This window comes from Mytilus edulis, chromosome 1 (genome assembly GCF_963676685.1).
Source record: "Mytilus edulis chromosome 1, xbMytEdul2.2, whole genome shotgun sequence".
Classification (NCBI taxonomy): Eukaryota; Metazoa; Mollusca; class Bivalvia; order Mytilida; family Mytilidae; genus Mytilus; species Mytilus edulis.
In genome coordinates this window covers 55,080,851-55,101,198 of record NC_092344.1, presented here as the reverse complement: position 1 = coordinate 55,101,198, position 20,348 = coordinate 55,080,851, and the positions used below count along the sequence as shown (strand labels likewise).

General features: G+C 35.2%; 1 protein-coding gene across 1 annotated transcript in view; it reads left to right on the top strand.

Annotated features, from left to right (window-relative positions):
* LOC139485042 (G-protein coupled receptor daf-37-like) overlaps positions 1-20,348 on the top strand; it is a 55,968-nt gene that overhangs the window by 5,291 nt on the left and 30,329 nt on the right. The gene's annotated exons all lie outside the window — the stretch shown is intronic.

The window sequence follows — 20,348 nt, the reverse complement described above, 5'->3', positions numbered from 1 at the left end:
ACGACAAGCTGTGGAAACCACCAAGTCTGAGAATATGGCGATTAAAAATGTCCGGTTTGGACCATTTGACTTGTTGAGCAATTGCATAGAGTTGCTGGTCAAATGTTTGAATAGCGAAATCCTGTCCAGCTTCATTAGACATGTCAAGACATTTCTTCATGGCAGTATACACTGTGGCCATGTCATTCGGTTTAGAATCTATAATTGGAGGATATGCTACAACTGTAACATCGGCGCCCTTTGTAGACAAAAGACAATTGTACCCTGTCCAAAAAGGAATATTTTGTTCATTCGTTTTTATTTCGATTGGGAACTCTATGACATCTCTCGACAAAAGTCTGGAGAACACCCATATCTGGTCAACATCATAACTTTTAATATGATCACATAATTGAAGTTTTTCAAAAGCATCCGATCGTCGTGGAGGTTCTGATCTACATTTTGGTTTAAGTTAAGGAATAGCATCGGTCAATGATGCTGTTGTATCATCTATAGTCAACGATCTCTCAATTCCTCGCTTGATTCGTTCTAAACCATAGTCATGAACGCCAACTGATTTAGTTTGAAATACAGCCCTAGCAAGAGAATGGAAGGTGTTTTTTCCATCTATTGTCTCGGCGTTAATGTCAACATTATCGGAACCCTCTTGAATCAATCGACCTCCTTTTGAAATGGGGCGAATACCTCCTGGGATGTATCGATCGCCACTGGTACGACTGATCTCATGGTTTGCAACACTGGTAAGGTATCTCCGCAATTCAGTATATGTAACGCTAAACCCATGCGCGTTCAGAATTTCAATAAGACGCTTCGACCCAAACTCGTGGTAAACTTGAATAGCAAGACCAAGATGAAAAGGTGTCAGGATACTACGACTAGTTGCAACAATACATTCCGTTAAAGCCAAACTTTTCCTCACGCTTTTTGTTTTGATATCAGAAGGAACAGTACAAGTGCTAAACGCCTTTTCGTCTGTAATCCAACTTAGTAGTTTGACCAAAGAATCGGGCATTGACTGTAAAGAATTGTCGAATGATACCTCCGTTGAAGTTGGATAGTGCTCTTTACAACATCTTACTTTGTTAATGTCTCTCCGTATTATACTTGCTACTGAATAAAGGAGTTGTTCATCCGTTTGTTCGTTATTCATACGACTCTTTCGTTTTTCATTTGACCATTTTAACTCTGCTTTCAAATTACTGGCTGCCTTGATTGCATCCCCTAGTGTTATATTGCTACTCATAATAATGTTGGACTTACCCTGACCTTGTTGTGATTGAATGACAACAGAATCACCATAATGGTTTTCCAAATATCGCTGCAGTTTTCTTGTTGTAAAGCTTGTACGCATATTTTCGGATAGGTATAGAACAAACTTCTCAATTAAAGAGGATAATAGAAATGCTTTTTTATTTTTTAATAAATCATCATTTATGCTGGTGATTAATTTGGAAAAAGCAGTTGTATTTATTGATTCATATTCTGAAGTTGAGTTACCAATGACCTCAATATCTTTATTTGAAGACTTTAGATATTTTACAATGCACTGGTTATGGTAAAAAGCTTGTTGTTTAAAATTGTCTTGATTAATTTTATGTAGCAAATTTAAATCACCGTTATAGTTTGCAGCGATGGTAATGCGAGTAACCCTGTCATCTGATTCTATTTTAAAAAGTTAGTATACAAGCACTCCAGTTGGTAGGAGAAGACATAGAACGAGTTAAGATACTCGTGACTGGACTGTCCTGTATTGAACCGCCAGCTAATGCATCATTTTGTCTCTTAGTAAACACTGCAATATTATGTTCACTTGTATACGATTTGTAGCAACTTTTATGATAAACCATTTCAAGACTTTCATTCGGTATATCACTGAATGAATCATACTCACTTATCAAATTCATGTAAATATCATCTTTACGCTTACCAACTGCAGCAAAAAACCTCGATTTACTGTTATTAGTAAATAAAACAACTGTTTCATTACTGCTTTTCTGGCAAATAATACATTTTTCTAAGAATAAACTTGGTTTCATTCGCTTTGCACAACTAGGGCCAAGTTTCAACGGACTTCCTTGTTGTGCCATCTTTTGGGGTTTGGCCAGATCTCAATTTCTAAAAATAACTTCCAACTAAAAAACAAATGTTCCTCTTAAATGAATTAAACCTTATTAACACAACCTCAAAATAGAAAACAACAAACAAAATAAACTAAGAAACCAAGAACCTTGAACAAATACAAGTAATATCAAGTGATAATTGCTATTTAGTAATCGAACATATGGTGCGCTTGAAGTTCAAAATCAATAAGGATAACAATAATAGATCTGAGCCGTACCTGACACGACTTTCCGGAAAATTAAGTAAGATTGTAATTCGATAGTGAATATTTTGGATGCTATTTCAAGTCTTTTTGAGAAATTTTATTTGATAAAAAATTATGTCACTGAAAAGAGTATTTTCTGAATTTTCACGTTGTATAAGTTAGTTCATAATTTAAAGATTAATGCGTTCTTGCAACGTATTGAAATCCGGTGAAGCAACGAAATGTCCAAAGTTTTAGAGCTTTGTATCTTCATATTTGTTTTACAAAAGACTTATGATGTTTGCTTTACTGCTTAATAAATAACATATTATATGTAATATTTAAATCCTATAAGAAATACATATATTTTGCAACGATTTAAAAAAAAAAACGGCCAAAATGGTATGCCTCGTAGAGTTCATATTTTATGTCATTTTTGCTAACAAAACGACAAATTAAAAAAAACTGCACCATACGACTTTTTGACGACCAGTCTCAAATTAAATTAAAATCAATTTTCTAGATATAGACCAATTTTTAGCCGTGTACCATAAAGTGAAATTAAACTCTGTTAATAATCGACTTTTAACTGTTTCGTCACCGCACTAAATGGCATTAACTGTTTTTCGTCTTTAAATTGAAATTATATATATACTCGGTACTTATACATCTCGTCAATGTGTTTGTATTGGCTTTCATTTTTTTGTGGTTTGTTTTGTATTTGCGACTTTTTGTATTTCTTTTGTTCTTATAACGTGACTCTGTACTTTAAAAGATCCCGTCAGTATGATATTGTTCTATTATATGTCATTATGATATATTTCTATTATGAATTACAATATACGTTGAACCACAAACGTCAAAATCATTCAATCGCGTAGTGGTATTAACTATTTTTGGATTCTTATAAATTCTATATATAACTTTTGGACTAGTTTAAATCTCGGTCTATTTCTTAAATTTATTCTTACATACTTTTGATTTTTTAACCCTGTATGCTAACATTCCCATGAAAATTTTAAAATTGTTTGTACGCACATTGAACGACAATTTATGTGACGTATAAAATTTTCTGACGTCAGACACTCAATAAATGTGTTCGTAGATAGTAGATGTTTTTGTGTTCTGTTAAATTGTTCCTTTTAAAATTGTTAAACGATGATGACTGATGTACCCATATTTTGACTATTATATTTATTGTGTCTGTTTATTTAACGCATCAATGTAAAAATATCGGAAATTGATGAGACTGTCATTACAAAAGTGAGAGGGTTAGCGCTATAGAACCAGGTTTAATCCACCATTTTCTACATTTGAAAATGCCTGTACCAAGTCAGGAATATGACAGTTCTTGTCCATTCGTTTTTGATGCGTTTTGTTATTTGATTTTGCCATGTGATTATGGACTTTCCCAATTGATCTTCCTCTAAGTTCAGTATTTTTGTGATTTTACTTTTTTTTATACATTTAAAAGTTTCCTAATGTAAGGACTGAAACTTTAAAGAGTGTAAATAATAAACATCATTGCAGACAGATTTATAGATGTTAATTTGGTGTAGTAAAGTTGATTCTTTAAATTTTAGTTTTAAGACGTGTCACTGTTCACCCAAAGTTCACAATTGAATTGATTTCAGACATTCTACCAAACTACGATAAATAAATAGACCCCGGAAATGATTCTTAAAAAAGCAAATGTTTTAAAAACCAAAGCCATACAAGAAGTAACTGCTAAAAGAGAGGTTTCAAACATCTTCATAACATGACGATGTGTAGATAAAACACCTACATATCGTCATGATTGTTCTTATGATTCGACCTATCAAATTATGTAAATAAACACAGAGAAGAATGGTTTTATAGTCAGGACAATAGTTTTTTAATGAAACAAACCTTCTTGATACCAATTAAGAATGTATCCTTACTTACCAAGCTCATATAAACGCTATCTTATACCATTCTAGAAAAAAAACCTGTAGAATTTATATACGAATCTTTTCCGTATCAGAAGTTTCACTGTTAGTCAATATACAAAATAGAAATTGCATCAAGAATAAGATATAAAAAACAATAAATAGATAGCCTCATGTAACATCTAATTAGAACAGCATTATTCAAACTATGTAATTACAAGGACAATATAAGCAATTTGACGAATCATAACACATCTACTTATTTATTAATTGGGGAGTGCTTCAACTTTGACTGATAAGACGAGAAAATTCTTGTTAATGTATTACCATAAAAGAAAGCGGAAACTCGTGAACAACTGACTTGATGACTTATTTCATGTTGGACCTATTCAGTCCCCCATATTTAGTCCTGTAATAATAGTAACTTCATTTATAAGCAAACAGATCATAAAATATAAATATTTAAGATACATTTCCAAGCACAATAGAATTAGTATTCTGGTAGAATTTAATTAATGTACATATGTAAAGACTGTAGCAATTTTATTTGAGAGTTACATGGCCTTACCAATTATCATAAATCGAATTATGCACTGAGTTTGTCTATTGACCTTATTGATCGTAAATATGATTATAACATTACCCGATAAATTATAACTACAAGTAGTTGCTAATTTTCCTTTTTAATCCTATTGTTGTTTCTTATCAAGTTACTGGACTCGATTTCAATACAACATATATGAAGCGTCGAGTATAACATCATGATTAAAAACTATCTAATGATTTTAAAATAGAAACAGTTAATTCCGTTATACAATTATTAAATTGTGATTTAATAAGATAACCATCTATCATTACCAATTAGATATACCTTATTACTGGCAAAACTGATGTTAACATTTCCGATAACATTTTCATGACATTTTAAGAAGTACCTTACGAATGATTTTGCTACTTAAATGGTCTTTTTTTAACACAATTCATAACTTTAATGACGTCATAAATAAGACAAGGAAGACGATTACACCCAATTTACAATAACCTTGACAAATCTCACTACTAGCCTTGTTAATAGACTGTTCGACTATCTTCTCTACTACTTGAGTGTCTATTAATGTCATTTGTGTCCCAATGAATTCTTTAGAAAACTATTTAGTAACGCTTCGAATACCAGATAATTAGTTGGCTTGGTCGTATGAACTCGTCATTGAGTTGATAAGTCATTGTTATATCATTAAAAGCCTACAGCTAAATTTCATTTGTCTAACTGGACAGGGCATCATATTGGTATTCATCGTATGTCCGAATTATAAATAAACAATCATTTGAATAAAATGAAGAAGATGTGGTATGATTGCTAACGAGATAACTCGATCTTCACAAGAGACAAAATGACACAGAAATTAACAACTATAGGTCACCATACGGCCCTCAACAATGAACAATTTCTATACCGCATAGTCAGCTATAATCAGTAGAAAAATGTTCCTTTTCAGTATTATACTTTCAATATATCTGTTTAACTCCCCCCTCAAAGTTTACATAGCACAAAAGAATAACATGAACTAATTTTATTGAATTATTATAAAGATATGTATATGATATACTAAATAAGTGTTTTTACAAATAACCACATCCACGAAATATAGAAATAGACTTTGAAGCGTATACTTGTCCTAGACCGTCACATATAGCCATCTCAGTCAATTCACGTGCGTAAATCGTATGTTTACGCAAATAGTCTTTCATTACTTTAAAGCATACTTCACACGTATTCAAGTCTGGGTGATATGGAGGTTGATATAATAAGTCTATGTGACGGTGTCCCAAAATAAATCTAAGTGTATTTTCGGCGAATCTACCGTGGTGGAAGCCACAATTGTCCATAACAACAGTGTCCCCGGGACGTAAGCAATAATTTCCAAATCGATCTTATTCTTGTAAAGCATAAAAAAAAAGTCAACGAGATGAAATCAATTTGAAGGGCCTTCTAAAACATTGAAATAATCCATTCCAAATGGCCCATGAAGGCGGTTTATCTTGTTGGTAGTATTGGAGGCATAGTTTTGTACCTCTATAGCCTTTTCTCCTACTGTTGCATGTCCATAAAGTCTATTTCCAGTTGTTTTTATGACAGATGATTCGTCAAAAAAATGTTAAGAATAAGGATTAATTGCAAAGACAGTATTTATATATTCGTCAAATCGTCGTTGGTTCTCAGCACTTAAAGCTTCCTTAGCACATACATTTAACTTTTTGTGTGACATTAGGCAGTAATTTTTCAAAATTTTTGAAATAGTAGAAAGACTTGGCAAACGATCATTTGTCGTTTCTCTACCAGACAATAACTTACTTTGAATTTCTTTCCCATAAATCGATGGCTGGCGAAATTTATAGTATCTTATAGCCTGAACAATGTCTTCGGAACTTTTAAGCCTTGTTGCACCATGTTGATATTTTACCGGAGATACAGAACCATATAATTGACATTTATCAGTGACATTGCAAACCGTATTGTGGGAAACGGCATAGTGATTTTAAAAAATGTATGGTTTCCTGAATATACATGTCTAGAATACTCTTTATTTTTACAACATTAGTAGCCTTTCTAACTTCATAGTATCTTCCAAATGAATTTTGGTTGATCATATTACATGTACTGTGATGGAATATGTACAACAGTAGTAGGGACGGTTCAGTTTGAGGCACCCCAAAAACGCGTGGCGCTGTGGCACATCCAAATATGGTCGTCAAGCCCCGCCTCCGGAGGTGACGTCACGGGTGAATGGTTAAACAATGAATCACGCCTAGGGACGCCGGAAGTCCTAATTAGGCCATGACGCTCGAATGACGTCAGCAGAAGTAAGGAAGATCATGACGAGGTGCGACCATGAGTCATCAGGATGCAAGATAGGGACATGACTCACTAAATGAGTTATCAGGATGCAAGATCAGGGCATGACTCACTACATGACAATACCATGATATACGTATGAAAATTCGAGAAGTATTTTTTTTCTGTTCGTTATGATGTTTTATGCAACCACAAAAACGCAAGGCGCTAAGGCGCTGACGTCATATGAACAGTATGACTCACGTAGATCTTTGCCAATTCTAGTATGAAGGGCTATATATCAAAACAGAAGCACCAGATGTCGGATTATGACTCTTGGACCACCATATGATGAATCCCATATATGGAAAGAGACCACAATACTCTATGACCATATTTGGAAATTGTGACCAAATTTGGTAAAAACCTTATTTTCACTCAAAATAAACATACATGACCATATATGGAAATCGACAAAACAACCTATGACCATACATGGAAATCATGACCAAATTTGGTAAAAACCTTATTTCGTTGAAAAATCTAAATAAAATACATGACCATATATGGAAACCGACCAGATACCCTATGATCATATATGGAAATGATGACCAAATTTGGAAAAAAACTTTTATTTTCACTCAAAAATCAAAATAAACATATATGACCATATATGGACAGCAGGTGACGTGATCGTATCGAGTAACATTTAACTCTGGTACAAAACAAGGAAAGCAACTCTGTATATATATCTCTCGTGGAGTGACAATTCAACGAGGCAAGGTCACGTGATCGTATCGAGGAACTCTGATTAAAAAGGGAAGCAACTCTTCATGATGTGAACATCAATCACCGATTAATCGTAACGTGTTCGGGGCAAATAGAAAAAAATACCAACGCAGATGTCAGTTTCATATATATTTATTACATTCATTTGTACAATGCAAGCAGTTTGTCGTCGTTACTCATCAAGTCTCTAGAGGACAAATCTTTCACAATGTCTTCCATGCTAATGTTTCGATATCTCATCTTCACGAAATGTACACAATAGAGTCCGCACGTATCGGATGATCCCGGTTGCACTTGAGTCGTACTGAATCTGTATTGAGGTCCATTGGCGATGAGCACGTTCCTGAAGCGACGATGGTAATACTCCGGAGAACGTCCGAGTGAATCGGTGCGAGATGTCTGCGGCTAACTCTTCGCCACAACAAACGTCCATCGTTAACCCTTCCAACGCTTCTTCTAGTTCCGCGTCGCTCATGGGAAGTGCGTCTTCGTCCGTGTCGTATACGGAGGTATCCTCGCTGCTGTCGAGCCTCCTCGCCTTGGAGACCCTTTCCTCCTCCTTCCTGCCACACGCATGCTCCTCCAGTCCGCGGCGGTGTACAAAGACCAGTCCGCATTCTTCACAGACGATCAGATCGTCCGTGGTTGTTTCTTCCGTTTGGATCGTCTCCTCCTCTCCCGCCCCCGTCAGGACGTTCGAGCGCAGTCTCTCCGTCTCGGGGTCTCCGGTTTGACGTCGACGAGGAGATATCCGTGTCGTCTTCTCGTGGCCTCGTCGAATTGTCGCAGGAAGTGTTACGATTGACCCGGGTACATCTGTCGTGCCACGGTGGCAGGGTGGCCACGGGCTGTCGATCGATCGGATTGTCAAAGAGGACCATGTAATGACAGTTTCTTCTCTTGGTGAGGTCCTTTCCAAAATACAGGTTCTGGTAGATGGCGATCACGGAAAGATTTCGATGGTGACTTCCTTCGGTGAAGAGATCGTTGATGCAGAGAGTCATCAGATCGTCCAGGACCACCACGTTGCGCACTCTCGGATCGAAGAAGTCGTCGCTCTCCAGGTCGGCGGGGATGCCTCTCACAAACTCCATCGGCGGGTACACGCCGTCTCGTACGACGTTGTAGAGGGGTTGCCACCTCTTGTAAAGCCAGCTGTTCTCCCACCGCAGGCACGGGCGGCGGCGGCGACGGCGGCGGCGTATCCCCACTTCCATGCTGATTGCGATAATGTCTCAACATGACATCTCTCCTGGAAAACCGTAGGACATTCCATGTTTATACTTCGATATCAAATCCGCTATCCTCTTATAACTTTTTTTCTAAAATGCAGCAAGCAGAATACGTGATCGTCCTTGAATCGGCACACTCGTAATCTATCGTCTCTGACGCCGATTTCCAATAGTGTTACCTCGCCTCCCCTCGTCGTGCGGTAGAGTGGTCTCTCGAAGATGACTTCCATCGTCTCTTCCCGTCGTACTGCTACGGATTGAAGTAGTGGTAGATACGTGTCTCTGACGTACGATTCTTCCCTCACCACGTCGGAACATAGGTAGACCCTGCGCGTGGGTATTTCGAAAGTAGGCACGAACGTCATTTCCAATAGGGCACACTCCCACGTTCCATTCGTTAAGTGTGACCGAGGTAAGCGTACTGAGAACTGACCTCTCCTATTCTCGGGAAAGAGATCGAGCGAGTCTCCGCTATTGATGAATAAATAAAACTCGTCCATGATTAGATGAAGGCCGTGTTCTCCCCTTCTTATAAAATTTGAACAATACCTTCGCCGCCGCCGCCGCCGCCCGTGCCTTGATTTCCATATATGGTCATAGGTTGTTTTGTCGATTTCCATATATGGTCATGTATGTTTATTTTGAGTGAAAATAAGGCTTTTACCAAATTTGGTCCTAATTTCCATATATGGTCATAGGGTATTGTGGTCTCTTTCCGTATATGGGATTCATCATATGGTGGTCCAAGAGTCATAATCCAACATCAGGTTCTCCTTTTTGATATATAGCCCTTTATACTAGAATTGGCAAAGATCTACGTGAGTCATACTGTTCATATGACGTCAGCGCCTTAGCGCCTTGCGTTTTTGTGGTTGCATAAAACATCATAACGAACAGAAAAAATACCTTCGAATTTTCATACGTACATCATGGTTTTGTCATGTAGTGAGTCATGCCCTGATCTTGCATCCTGATAACTCATTTAGTAAGTCATACCCCGATCTTGCATCCTGATGACTCATGGTCGCACCTCGTCATGACCTTCTTTACTTCCGCTGACGTCATTCGAGCGTCATGGCCTTATTAGGACTTCCGGCGTCCCTACGCGTGATTCATTGTTTAACCATTCCCCCGTGACGTCACTTCCGGAGGCGGGGTTTGACCATATTTGGATGCGCCACAGCGCCACGCGTTTTTGGGTTGCCTCAAACTGAACCGTCCCTACTACAACTGTTCAGCTTTTTACTTTGAGAACCGTTATATTTGAAAACAGTTATTTTTCAACTTATAAGTACAATGTACATACATATTCATCATTACAAGTACAAGTACATAAATATAATCTATCGATTTATTTTGAAAAGCACTCACATGCCATCCTTTCTACTATTAATGAACTATAATTTAATCTTATTCATTTTTATACTTTCAAAATGGATGTTATGACAGTGACTGAATTTCTTTCTCAAATTGGGTAGAAATTTGTACAATATTCGGATTATTTCGTTCAACAGGAATTTCTGAATGTCTCTTTGTTACGCTGTAATGACATTCCTGATGACATTTATTCATTATTGGAACTGTATTAACATTAGGAGAAAGAGACAAATTGAAAATGCCCTCATGGAATTAAAAAATGTCGCCGTAAATGAAAAAGAAATTGGGAAAATTTGAATCTGAATCTTCGACACTTAACAAAATTCCCGGAAAGCTTGAAGACAGACTATCACGGAAAAAGATAGAACTGTCAAATAAAGAGCACCAACTAAGACCCCGTTTACACTGACAAAAAAGATCGATCTTTACTAAGATCGATCTTTGGTCCAGTGTAAACGGGTTAGATCGATCTTCAATCGGACTTAAAAAGTCTGCCTCTAGAGGTGGTTTTAAAAAGATCGATCTTTTTGTTGGTGTAAACGCTTAGGTCGATTGCGATCGATCTTTTTTCGGGTGAATGTTATATTTAGATACAAAATAAAGGTCAGACCGGTTATTTTTATGTTGTAGTGTAAACGCACTGGATAAAATAAGATCGATCGCGATCGATCTTCCGTGAGCAATGTAAAAGCAACCTGGTTTTTTTTAAGATCGATTCAAATAAAGATATCGATTCAATTAATTTGTTGTGTAAACGGCGTCTTAGACAACTGGAAATGTCTATAGAAGAACCACCACCACAGGGAAATTTGAATTATAGGTAAATGTTTCTGGATTTACCTTCATCAGGAACGCTCAGTATAAGTACCGAAACCGTCGAAGAGCTATATGTAAAAAAAAAAACCTTAAATAGATAGCCAAATTCACCCCCCCCCCCTCCCGCCCCACCTGAATATAAAGTGGTCGTCCAAAGACAAACCGAGTCAAAATAAAGCTGATTACTATAGATAAAAACTATAGATAATCATACCGTTTCATACGACCTACAACTTAACAAGTTATCCCGATACCGTGTATAGTTCATACGAAAAGATCAACACGAAACAAACATGCCTTTTGAGTTACGTGTTATTCATTAGCAAACTAGATTAGAAAACAAAGAGTAATCAAGTAATTGAAAAACTTGAAACACCAAGCCAACTAATTATCTGGTATTCGAAGCGTTACTTAACAGTTTTCTAAAGGACTCATTGGGACACAAATGACAATAATAGACAATCAAGTAGTAGAGAAGATAGTCGAGCAGTCTATTAACAAGGCTAGTAGTGAGATTTGTCAAGGTTATTGTAAATTGGGTGTAATAGATAGACTCCGGAAACATACTTAAGAATTATATTTAAATAAAACAAGTAATTATACGGTGTAACAAAATCAGGTAAACAATCTTAGCACGCGTTCTTAATAAGCACCTCGTTATTTATTACATTTGAATGAATTGATAGGCGCCATACTTTCAAAAGATTTTTGTGATACTGCGTGTACAATATAATTTCCTTTTATACCAATTTTCGTGAAGTCTGCATGTATTGCCCAGCCAAGAACTAAATTGTACAACATAGAACACATTACTTAAAATCTCCCCTTGCTTCGGTAGGGTTCGTGTTGGTCTTTTGTATCTTTCGCCTCTCTTTTGTCACAAGACTCGTATACAGATTTCGCAAAATCAAGAAATCAGATAACCACACAAATTTGTTCTTATCAATTAATACAGTAGGATTCTAAAATATGAAGGGTATATGTGACTGATACAGAAAATTATTCCTTTTGGAGTAATAATCCTTGATATATACACTGCCCTATAGACCGTTTCATTTTAATTTAAAACATATGTCATATTCTATTTTAATGAACTCAAAAGAACTTGAGTTAGTCGATGAACAGTTGAATTGTACATGTATTTATTACATCACCGGTCTAGATATAACCAATACTGCTATTTGTTTCCAATTCCTAATCCACGCTTGTGTTGTCCTTGCAATTATGTGCATTGATAAAATTTTGTGTTTCAGGCATTTACTGATAGATAGACAGAGTAATTTGCAATTAACATTTGGTATCGGATTTATCTTTAAAAAATTCACAAAAGCTTTATTTAATCTGAATGAACTTTGGAAAAAAGCTTCTTCAAGATGAAAAAAAAACGACATCTGTGAAAATTTGTGGATCCCTTCGTATTTTACTGATAATGAACTCTTTTTTTTATATTTACCATTACACTTAACACTGACGGAAGCAGTAGCAGTCACAGGAGAGAAAGGGACCTCTAACCAATAGTTTACCAATTTTGCACAACTTTATACTGTATAAACTGATTTAAACATTTTCTACAACATTTCTCATATTACGTAACGTTAATTTCTCAAGCATTTGTTTGCTATAAATAGTGTCAATGTTCTACAAAAGTACATGGCTTTAATGACGTCACAAATAAGACTGGATAAATGATTAATATAATAGACTCAGGAAAAATGTCTTCAAGAATAATACTATTATTTATACCAATTTAGTAGAATAAGTATCGAAACAAGGTACACAATCTTACGTATGCACTGTATAACCACATCTCTCTTAGAAGGAAATAAATAAGAATGTTACTGAAGTCATTACAGGTTTTTGAAAGAGGATGTGAAATATGTAAAAAAAACAAAATCAATACTAGATAATCAAGTCAAAAACGAACTGAAAATGACATGACAAAAAGCGAAGCACGACCAAAAGACACACAATAGTACTCAAACACAACAAAGAAAACATTAGAATCTAAAATGTTTTTATAATTGTTATCTGAGGATATTTATTTATTGTAATTAATATCTTATTCTTGATTCTTTTTCAATTCTTTATATTGATCAACAGTGAACATTTGATGTGGAAAATATATACGTACATGTATATAAATTCTACAGGATTTTTTTCTAGACACGAACCTTTTTTAAGAATAAGGTCGTTGTCTGCCAGACCAGCGATTCATTTACAAAGAATCGTCAGTGTCAATCGAATAAAATAGATAAAAGACAGAAAAAATGTAAGAGAATTGAAGAACCAAATTCCTGAAAGGTTTTGACAAATACAACTAGGGTTATCGTAGAAAAATTGAAAGTTGTGTAAAACTTTCTATGATAACTCATGATTGTGAGTGAATAAATGATGGAACATTTTACTACACTATGGAACTAACCGATAAACTATTGTAAACTTGCGAAGTTTTATACGACGGTGTTTGCGCGAATTACGCAAGTAGATAAAAAAAAAACGAATAAAAAAATTGATAGTCGCCAATATGCAAAACTGTTATCTTCTTAGATTTCAGTAAATTAAAAAAGTTAGAAAATTGCGTAATATTATCGACCCTGACACAGTGTAAACGCGATAACAATAATCCGAGAAAATAAGTAGATTTCCGGCATTGAAAGAAAAAACGAACAAAAATACAGTCACTTTTTACATGATTAATTGTATGTTTATGTTAAAGAAAATAAACATCAAAATAAACCCACATGTTTAGAGTTAAATGCTTATGTCCGTCACAAGACGTGTTTCCATGACGTTATGTCATCGTTGTATAACACGATTGTTGTTTTATTGTTAGGATGTTTCTGACTTTTTTTCTAAAGTTTCAAACAGTATTTATTTGTTCAGATTTGGTTTAAATACTTGCATTAGATACTTTTCCATTTGAGGTTTGTATGTCTCAGTATCGTTTTTACAAAAAGAGAGTAGGACAAAGTTTGAATTTATTATTTCCAAATTCTATATGTTCGCTTCAGGAAATTTACCATGTACTTGCGGATTTTGATATTTGTTAATTGTGAATGCTGACCATTTCACAAACATTAAATTCCGTATGTCTAATAGAGTTTTTCCTGCATCTCTGACAGATTGTGCAGTTTATAAAATTAGTTACAAACTATTTAGATGTCATTTGAATGTAACAACGTTATCTAATATCATAAGATTATTACAATATGCCATTTCGAAATAACCCATTTCTGATAAATAATACGCAAGTCGCTTACAAAATGAATTTCTAATTAATAATTATGAATGGAGCATTCTGCCGTACAAAATAACGTAATTGGGAAGACATATCACAGAAATGTAAAGAAACTAATAACAATTAAATTACTTCTATTTTTGGATTTTATTCTTGTATTTGAAGGAGATATATCATAACATCTTTATATCAACTTATATTTTTTCATGTACATGTACCTTACTCATATACTTTAATACTTCTTATATAAACTTTAATGTTGACAACTCTCTTTGATGAGGTATGCGAGTCGTTCTACATCTTGGATTATAAAACATCAGAACACAATAGGTCTACATTATAACAATGTAAGAAAATTTCGATGCAGGAATTCAATTTACATTTAAAGAACACATTTATGTGATTTTATCTATATATATATATATATATATATATCTGTACCAAGACAGAGTATAGATGACCGATTTCAAAAACGTTAACGTCGCGTATATTTGATATTCCAGTGGATTATTTAAAAATGTTCTCGTTCAGGAATATGGCCATTGTTATATTATAGTTCGTGTCTGTGTGTGTTACAATTTAACGTTGCGTCGTTTGTTTTCTCTTATTTTTGAGTGTAAATTGACATTGCGATAAGACGTGTCACGGTACTTGTCTATCCCAAATTCATGTATTTGGTTTTGATGTTATATTTGTTATTCTCGTGGGATTTTGTCTGATGCTTGGTCCGTTTCTGTGTGTGTTAGTTATATTGTAGTGTTGTGTCGTTGTTCTCCTCTTATATTTATGCGTTTCCGTCAGTTTTAGTTTGTTACCCCGATGTTGTTTTTTGTCCATGGATTTATGAGTTTGAACAGCGGTATACTACTGTTGCCTTTATTTACGTGTCTTACATCTAACAAGTAGAATGTATAGAAGGCCGTCTTATATGACAGTTCAATATCAGATAGATTGATGATGCATTTTCTCTCAATAATTCCTTTTCCTGATTTATTAAATATCTTATTTCTTAGTAAAATTATCATTAAGGGTTAATAATTAGCATATCTTTATATTAAGACTCAATTGATTGTGGTTAAAGGGAAACCTTTTAATAATAGAAACGTACAAAACCAAGACTAAATCCATCTCATGTTTCTGCTAGGATAATCCAAGTAGCATGAGTATCCGTCCATCATCGTAAGCCCTTCTTAAATACTTTACTACTTGTAAAAGGGAAAAACAAAATCGTTCTGTAATTGTTTTGTTAAAATAATTAATAAATTAATATCTGATGAAAAGATGGAAGTTTCATCGTTTAAAGAGTCATAAAATAGTTATCCTTTTAAAATTCTGTTCCTTTTATCTATAAATGAAGAGGTTGATATAATGTTATGTTGTGATATACATTTTAGAAATGCAATAAAGTAAGACTATACCATAGGACACATAAAAACATAGTAAGTCGAAGGAAAAAATAAAAGGAAGAACGGACAGTACAATAGCTCTTCAAAAATCGGTATCAATATCGAATTAATTTCTTGATAATTCATTTAATTTTACCCAGACAAACATCATCGAGAACTTTTCAATAGAATAAAACATAGTTGGCGTCTAACTTCATTTTTGCTATATAGATGATATCATTTCATTAAATAATTCAAACTGTGGTGATAACCTCAAATGTATTTCATATATCCTATTGAAATTGAAATAAAGAATACATCCGATACATGACAATAAGGGCATATCGAGAACTATTTTCACGACAAAGGATGGTTTGAAGTTATGTTTTTTTACTTTCGATTCATGAGCAGCAAAACTTATTGAAAAAAGAGTTTTAAATGGTAAAGTTGAAGCCAGCGCCGCCTTTATGATTAAGGTTACCTTTTGATATAATATCACGAATTTTGCATTTGCTGAAGTCACAATCCCGTCCTTTTTTTCTACAATTCAACTCTCACCTAATAGAGATTATAAAAAATCTATATTTTCAATAATCTGGATTAATTCAATCAAATATTTGTGTGGGTGCGTGGGTGTTGCAGCCTGTAGCTCATTGCCATATTCGGCATGTCCATAGAGGGCGCTCTCAGCTTGAATTTTGGAATTTCCGTATCAGCTTGAATTAGAATTTGGCAATTCCCGTATCGGGCACTTGTTAATTTGCTGTCGACTAGAAAGCAGGTGTTACACGAATTAGTTAAACTTTTTAAAAGAAAAAGAAAAGATGCCAAACAAGAAAAATGCCATAGGATCGCCATCAAGAGCAGTGGGAAAGAAGAGTAGAGCGGCTAGCAGGACAGGAGGACAGAGAGGACAGAACGAAGAAATCCCCCCAAAGAAGGACGGAGCTTGCCGGAAAAGAACTGCCAAGAAAACACAAGGGGGCGGACACGTGGTGGTAGAAGGACCGGTGGAAACTACTGATTTCTAATCAGGCAATGAGTCGGAGGCGGATGCACGAGCGTTCCCCGCTTTAAGGCACGACCCGTTACACCAAAACTTTGAAATTGCAAACAATTCCATTGATTTTACTCCGTCACAATAATCTAGCATTCATGACACAGTGGGGGAACACGTGCCTTTTAAAATTAAGGAAACAATTTTGGAGGGAAAGTTTATAGAGCTTCATTCTCTTTTGAGAACTCAAAAAGCAATGGAAGAGGTAGACGAGGGCGATTTGAAATTAAAAAAATGGGAAAATTGGCATTTAAAAAAGATCGTCGAGTGTTTACTTGTCCATAAATGAATGGACTTCAGCATTCATGGCTTTTATGAGTGTCTACATTGAGAAATACAGTACACGGGCACAGGAATTGTTAAAATATATGCGCGATATAAGATTAGGGGCAACGATGTAAGAAAACTGGACCACCTATGACGAGCAATTTAGGCTAAAAATAGAAAAGAATCAAAATTTATCTTGGGGAAATATAAACGGTGATAATTGGCTATTACTCATCACTTCTCCAACAGTACAAAACAGTGTGTCAGTGCAATCACAGGGTTATAGACCAACTACACAACACCCGCTAAGGAGTAGGTCCGGTAAGGACCGATTTTGGTCTCAAATTTCAGTTTCATCTGACGAAAGATTTGGACCACTTTTTAAACACTTAAGTGTCTATTTCATATGATGCAATTAATTTATGTGAAAGATTTTAACTTTTTTAGTCATTAAAAACGATCCGATTCAGGCTCAAATATGAGAAATCTACCAAATATGCGAAAAAATGTCACTTTTCAGATTGTTTTTGTCAAAAACGAAAGTGGCCGCGCCGCATCCGTGTTCATCCTCAATCTCTATATATGTTATGTATTATCATCAAATACAACTTCCATTTCAATATTTTGGATGAACACGTTTTACACGGAAACCGTCTAAAATTTAACTAAAATGCTGGAATTGTGAAGATTTCAGTAATTTAGCATGAATTAATATGTGCATTGTATTGTCAAAAGAGCCCAAATTTATGTAACAGAACCTTTCTACTATCCAATAAATGACTAAAAGTTTACATTTTAGCAATTTTGTAAAACTGCTATATTTTGGGGCCAAAAAGGGGTCTTACTGGACCTACTCCTTTGATGATTATAAATTCCTAACTGTTAGTATTGATTATAAGCCAATTAAAATGTAATAGTGATAACGTATAATGTAAACATAACAATCTTTCCCCTTTTAATTTAGAAGATCAAGATAAACAAGATTAATCTCTAGTGAATGAAAGTAATAAATTCAATTTGCACTCAATATTGAACTAAATAGCTACAAGTTTTCAATAAGTCTCTGTTTTATTTTCGGTTATTTTAGTTTGTTCGGATTCATTGTTATTTTCAGAGTTTTCGGTATCGCGGTTTGAATTACATGTGGGTACTGTAATGAATTCAGTGTCAATATCAGATATGGTAATTTCAAGTATGTTGGGTATGTCTTTGTTTTCCTGCGGTTCTAATTCACGAATATCTCTTCCATACTTAATCTCCAACTTGGACTTGAAAACTGGAAATCAGATTTTCCTGAATAATATACAAAAAGGGGGGGGGGGGGGGTGTTTGAGTCTTTCCTGCGTACAACAAAATCAACTTTTTTTAAGATTCAAAAATGAAATTTTTGTGGAGTTGAGAACCCATGTCAGATTTGGTAGCTGACTTGGGCTCTCATGTGGCGGTCCAGGATGACTGGTAGTGATTGGGGGATTATTTCACTCGGCCCTTGCTCTGGGCCTGACAAGTTCTAAAATTTGCAGGTTTGGAAAATGTGGTTAGTGGTAACGGTGGGGTCTACAGATGGGTGACTCTGAGACCTCCTCCACCTCATCTTATAGAGGGGAGGCCTACACCTGCCAACAGGTGGGGCACTAATAACTGAAGCATTGGTAATACGAGTGTTTTCCCCGGTCCATCCTCATGGTGGATGTGGTATGATTGCCAATGAGACAACTGTCCACAATGACACAGATATTCACAACTATAGATCACCGTACGGCCTTCAACAATGAGCAAGGCCCAAACCGCATAGTCAGCTATAAAAGGCCCCAATATGACAATGTAAAACAATTCAAACGAGAAAACAAACGGCCTTATTTAAATAAAAAAATGAACGAAAAACAAATATGTAACACAAACACAAACGACAACCACTGAATTACAGGCTCCTGACTTGGGACAGGCACATATATAAATAATGTGGCGGGGTTAAACATGTTAGCAGGATCCCAACCATCCCCTTAACCTGGGACAGTGGTATAACAGTACAGCATACGAACGAACTATAAAGATATTTCGCCCTATTTTGTCCCAAAATAGAACATTGTGTGCCAAGACAGGACAGATAAATATTCACTGTAAACTTCATCTAAAAAAACATCCAGTAGGGTTGAGTTACAGATTTTCGGGGCTGTAGTTGTGAATTATTTTATTAACTGTACAGTTTTCCTTTTATTTGTCTCTGTACTTTTATGTTCCTATTTGGCCGTACGAATTTTGACTTGGTCTATGTGCTTATATAGTTCGTTTTTTCTTCTGCTTGTTCCTGATACGGTTAGGTTTAGAGGTGTGATTCGAACACATAAGGTTTTTTTGTGTTATTTTCATTTTGTATACCTTTGTTCTTATATTTTACTTATTTTATCCAGAAAGCGTTAATTTCATCATATAAGCAACTGAATAAAGGGGTTAATATTGTCGTCTTGTCAGATTTATATGTATGTTGTTCAAACAGTTAATTTAAACATATTTATCTATAGTGGATTGGGAAACAAGTTTTGCAACTTATACTAATCCCTTTCCACTTAGCGGGTGCAAATGCTGCCTATTTTTATCGTAATCTACAAGGGCGTCTTTTACGCGCAACAGATATGGCTCTTTCTTAACACGGGTCAGCCATTTATCGTCCCCTTCCGACGGAATATCATCGTTTCCTCAAGACCATACTCGCAAAATGTAGCCAAGGGAGAGCCGAAAATTCAGTTTCTGAAATTTTCATACAGGGACGGGAATCGAACCAGGAACCTTTGTGTTAGTAGTCCGATGCACTAACCACTTCACCACGGCTCTCATATGGTCAATTATATGAATCAAAAATTCAATTTTTGCAATAATAGTTATCAAAGGTACCAGGATTACAATTTAGTACGCCAGACGCGCGTTTCGTCTACATAAGACTCATTAGTGACGCTCATATCAAAATATTTATAAAGCCAAACAAGTACAAAGTTGAAGACCATTAGGATCCAAAATTCCCAAAAGTTTTGCCAAATAATGCTAAGGTTATCTATGCCTGGGATAACACATGTTTATTTGTTTGATATCTTATTATATTTTTCAAACAGCTGTGTTGTATATCTCTGGTGTATATTTATAA